Source organism: Gracilinanus agilis, chromosome 2 (genome assembly GCF_016433145.1).
Source record: "Gracilinanus agilis isolate LMUSP501 chromosome 2, AgileGrace, whole genome shotgun sequence".
NCBI lineage: Eukaryota > Metazoa > Chordata > Mammalia > Didelphimorphia > Didelphidae > Gracilinanus > Gracilinanus agilis.
The window spans coordinates 478893897-478899896 of record NC_058131.1 but is presented as its reverse complement, the minus strand read 5'-3'; positions in this window follow the sequence as shown (position 1 = coordinate 478899896).

Sequence of the window (6000 nt, the reverse complement as noted above, 5' to 3'; positions counted from 1 at the left end):
ATGTCCCTTGCCCATTTATTAATTGGGCAATGGCTTGATTTTTTATACAATTGATTTAGCTCCTTGTATATTTGAGTAATTAGACCTCTGTCAGAATTTTTCGTTGTAAAGATTTTTCCCAGTTTGTTGTTTCCCTTCTGATTTTGGTTGCATTGTTTTCCCTTGTACAAAAACTTTTTAATTTAATATAATCAAACTTATTTATTTTACATTTTGTAATTTTCTTTAACTCTTGTTTGGTTTTAAAATCTTTCCTTTCCCAGAGATCTGACAAGTATACTATTCTGTGTTCACCTAATTTACTTATAGTTTCCTTCTTGATATTCAAGTCTTTTACCCATTCTGAATTTATCTTGGTGTATGGTGTGAGATGTTGATCTAAACCTAATCTCTCCCATATTGTTTTCCAATTTTCCCAGCAGTTTTTGTCAAATAGTGGATTTTTGTCCCAAAAGTTGGGCTCTTTGGGTTTATCATACACTGCCTTGCTGACATCACTTACCCCAAGTCTATTCCACTGATCCTCCCTTCTATCTCTTAGCCAGTACCATATTGGTTTTTTTTTTAATTTTTTTATTTTTTTAGTATTTTTTTATTATTAGACATTTATTAATATTCGTTTTTAACCTGTTTACATACTTTATGCCCCTACTTTCCCCTTCACCCCCTGCTCTCCCCCCACCCATGGCCAACGCACATTTCCACTGGTTGTAACATGTGTCCTTGTTCAAGGTCTATTTCCCATTCCTGTCCGCCTCAGCCCATGCATTCAAGCAATTGTTTATCTTATATGTTTCCTCTCCTGCAGTCCTTCCTCTGAATGTGGGTAGCATCTTTACCATAAATCCCTCAGAGCTGTCTTGTGTCATTGCAGTGCTGCTGGTACAAGAGCCCATTACATTTGATTTTACCATAGAAATTAATGTTTTTTAAAAAATCATTGTCATCTCTCCAGTTTTTAACCTCTCTATTCCGAAACATGCTGCTAGCTCTCTGGAACTTCTTCTTTTCCTTCTTCCCAATTCTAGTACCCATTTATATATTGTCCTTGACTATTAGAATGTTAATTTCTTGGGGGCAAAGTCTGTTTTGCTTGCTTTGTATCCCTAGTGCTTGGTACAGTTCCTGGCACATAGAAAGTGCTTAATAAATGCTTTTTTGTTCATCCTTTTAATGCTCTCAAAGTTATTTTGCTTAGTTTTTTAAATCAAGCTTTCTTTAAATGTGGTTTTTCTCTCCACTGCTTTTCATTTTTCCTTGAGAGATTCATAATCATCCACCATCCTCCTCTATAAGATTTTACAACTGATGTGTTTTAAATTGTGACTGCCCTTGGCTGCCATATCTTTCCACTTGGTAAGATAATGTTTAATAGTTACAGTTGTTTCCGAGTTTTTTTGGTTTCCTGATTTTGGTGACTATTTCCTTAGGAAATAGTGGTAATCTGTTATCTGTTCTCTTGTCCATTTCTCATTTTTAGTAGTCAGCAGCTTGTTTACATGTGTCTGTTTGATATTGCCTTAGTTGTACATCATATCTTCACATTTTTATTCTAATTTGGCATTAATTTTTTTTCAGGAAAGTCAGTATATGTAAACAGCTTTTTCAGGAATGACCTCATATCAGGAATTAGTCATTTACTACAGTTGAAATATAATTAGTTTTTTCATGCTATTTCCCACCATATCCATTCAATTGGCAAGTCTTATTGGTTCTCCTTCAACAATAGCTCTTGTATCGGTCCCCTTCTTGTGGTCAAGGCATATAACACCTCTTGCCTGAATTATAGCAACCTCTTAACTGGTCTCCCTACCTCCAATATCACCCTTTGTTAGCATATCCTAAACACTGTTATGAAATTGATCTGACCATGTCACTTTCTCTCAAGAACCTTTAGTGGCTCCTTATTGCATTTAGGATCAAACACAAACTCCTGTTTGACTTTTAAAACCCTTCACAATATGTCTCTAGGCCAATATTATAGAATCTAGCCCTACTACTTCTTAATCCTTTTCACCTGCACAGATTTGAGCCAAATTAAACTGTTTCCTTTTTTTCCTGCATTCCACCTCCTCCCTCTGTAGAGTGCCTCTGCATAGGCTCTCTCCTATGTGGAGAATGTTCTCTTCTCCTTAGCTCTTCTTTTAGAATCCCTAGCTCCCTTTAGGGCTCAGCTCTAGTGCTGCTTTCTACACTGGTTATTTCCTTATCCCCACAGTTGTTAAAAATTCCTTCTGTTCAAGCACCTATAAACTGGAATGATTGTGTTTATTTTGTATTTTCTTGTTTGTGTACATCAGTGATTCCTAAAGTGGGCACCACCACCCCCTAGTAGGGGCTACAGCGATCCAGGATGGGGCGGTGATGGCCACAGGTGCATTTGGGGGTGGTGAATAACTGTAAGGGGGCGGTGATAGTATGTGACAGGGGGTGCTAAGTAATATTTTTTCTGGAAAGGGGGCGGTAGGCCAAAAAAGTTTGGGAACCACTGTTGTACATATTGATTTGCTTAAAAGAACACAAGCTTCTTAAGGGTAGGAACTGTTTGGTTTTATTACCAAATCCAGCTAGACCTGCTTCACTTCCCATCTAGCCATCAAGCCATCTTTCTTGCCCTGCTCAGTAGTCACATGAACATTATCTTCTACTGATGCCTGTGTGCTCCCATTGTCCAGAGAAGAGACCTGTTTATTGCCTTGTGGATCAAGTCACCATCCCTGTGATTTCTCTAGACACAGTTCTCTATTACCATTCCCAAATATATATGTCTGTCTCCTCCATTAGAACATAAGCTTTCTGAAAGCAGGGACATTAGCACACTTGGCATGTATAAGTGTGTAGTCATTCATTCATAATGCCTGGCACAGAGTAGTTGTTTAACAGGAACTTTTGGAATTGGATTGAATGAAGCACTCCGGTAGGACTTTGTGAGAAATCACCACATACCTTTGAAATTTAAGAATGAAATTCATAATAGTGCCCAATAGTATTTCTTGAAGCCAAAGTTCACTGTCTGATAGAGCATCCTGCCCCAATTTCTCTTAAAACATCTATCAATGCTCACACAAAGCTTGCCCCTGGAATTAGCTCCTTTTTTGCATTTTCTCTTAGTTGCCTATTTCTGGTATTTTTTCCAGTGACATTTTTCTCTTTTTACTTACCATCCAAGCCACACTTTGATTCATTTCTGACTCTCCAGATTCTCACACCTTTGCCTCTTCCCACTCTGGCAGATGCTGGGATGAAGAAATTCAGGGTAAAAAAATAGACTGACATTCTCAGCAGTTCTGCCCTTTAGCGGCAAGATGTTCCTGGCTAAATCAGAGTGGGGTAGTACTATCATTTTGAATTTTAAGTAAGCTTATTTCCCCCTGCAGTCACATAGTTTATCATACAAAGAATTGAGTAAAAAAGTAATTAGACTAAATATTCCTATATAGAAACCTTTCTAGATCTCCTAGCCCTCCTCTCCTTGTTATTCCAGATCTTCAGATTCCTCAGAGGTGATTACTAACTACACACAGATCCCTAGGGCTCTTAGAAACAGAGTGAGGGAAAGACAACTGAATTTGACTGAACTGGGGCGGTGGGCGAATGAGGAATAAAGCAGAGAAGGTAATGAGGGATTTCCATTGACTGACTCAGATTCATGGAAGTGACGTTAGTGGCCACATAGTCCAAACACACAAAAGAAATTCCCAATAAATAATCCTTGTAGCAGCACTCTTCTAATGAGGGTAGATAATGTTCTATTTCATAGGCTGCAAACTCCAAAATGCATGTATAATTGAATTACAATTATAGTTGACCGATAGTTAACTTGAATGACTAGCTGCCAGTTTACCAGGTGAAGTTTGGTTTGAATATAAAATGGAGGATGAAACCTTGGAAAAGATAGTCCTTAAGTACTTAACCTAAGATGTACCAAAGTAGTACTTCTTCAGCCTCTGGGATCCACACTTGGTTTGGGTGTGTTAAATATTAGGCCAAAGATTCAAAGGTACCCCTTAATGAAATACTGATTTCTCATTTATTGTATCTAAAAAAATAAAATTAGAATAGTTCCATATATTCAAAAAAACATAAGGATCCTGCTGTTAAGGTAAGTGAATAAAAGGTAAAACAATGATAGCAAACCTTTGGCACGCATGCCGAAGATGGCACACAGAGTGCTTTTGGTGGGCACACACTGCCCCTAGTTTGTTACTAGAATGGCAGAGGGACTCAAGCAGAGCTGCTCCCCTCTCCCTCTCCACTGTGCCTGATGACATTTTTTCAGCTACCCACCCCCCTGCCCAGCAGCCAATGGGAGCACATGGGAGTAAGGTGGATGGCTCACAGGCAGCAGAGCTGGAGAGGAGCAGAGTGCTCAGGCCACTCCCCTCCCCCTCTCTACACTTGCTGAAGACATTCCTCACTTCATTCACCCCTCTGCCCAGCAGCCCAGTTGGAGAGCTTTTTTCTTTCCTTGTGTGGGGTGGGAATGAGGATATGCCTGACACTGGGGGGATGGGAGGAGCATGGTTTCTAAAAGGTTCACCATCACTGGTATAGGGAGTTGATAATGATAAAGCCAGATACACTACATGATGGAACAGTGCTTAAGGATAGAGGCACTATTAATATGTACATGAATCATTTACTATTAGGTAATTGAGGAATTAAACCGTTTTTTTAAACCCATATCTTCTATCTTATAATCAATACTAAGTGTTGGTTTCAAAGCAAAAGATCAGTAAGGGCTGGATAATTGGGGTTAGATGACTTGCCCAGCAAAAAATTGGAAAATGAGGGGGCATCCTTCAATTGGGGAATGGCTGAACTAATTGTGGTATCTGTTGGTGATAGAATACTATTGTATGAAAGGAATGATGAACTGGAGGAATTCCATGTGAACTGGAATGACCTCCAGGAATTGATGCAGAGTGAAAGGAGCAGAACCAAGAGAACCTTATACACATCGATGGATACACTGTGGTACAATTGAATATAACGGATTTCTTTACTAGCAGCAATGCAATGATACAAAACATTTCTGAGGGACTTTTGAGAAAGAACGCTATCCACATCCAGAGAATGAACTGTGGGAGTAGAAACACAGAAGAAAAAATATTTCCTTGATCACATGGTTCAGTGGGTATGTGATTGGGGATGTTGACTCTAAATCACTCTGTCGCAAATGTCAATAATATGGAAATAGGTTTTGAACAATGATACATGTAAAACCCAGTTGAATTGCTCATTGGCTATGGGAGCGGGGAGGGAAAAAACATGAATCATGTAATCATGGGAAAATATTCTAATTTAATTAATTAAATAAAATTTTAAAAGAATTTTTTTTATGACTTGTCCAGGGTCACACAGACTCAGATTTGAAATCAGGACCTCTAGTCTCCAGGCCTGTATCTTGATCCACTGAGCCACCCAGCTATCCCTGAACTAAGTTATTAACTGAAATAAAGTAGGATCCTTAGGTAGCTAATTTGATGTCTTGCCCTGCTTTAAATATTTTATAATCTTGAAAGGGGCATCACATGAAATTAGCAATTAATAAAAATATTGGCACATAAGATGAATACTGTATCAATAGCATAGTTTCATCATAGCATCTAAGTTTTTCAAACCAAAAGAACTTTAATGGAATCTGTTGGAAGTCAACAGGAAGGAGGACTGCTTTCTTTAAGGACAATTTACACTGGGGGATAGATTATTGAGGGAAATTATAGACATTTTGAAATATGACAAGTAATAGTCATTTTTCTACTATTATTTAAGTTTAAGGCAAGGATGAGGATATCATGCCTTTTCTAGATTGCTTTGTCAAGCCCTGCGATGCTTAGAAAAGTGAGAATTCTTTTTCCTGGTACCTTTTACACTAAAACATATAGGAATTCCAGTTCTCCTAACTGACCATCCATCTTATAAATGTGTGCAATTGTTTTCAAAGATGAATGGGGAAGATAACATATATAGGAAATTTCACTACAAAACACATTGCTG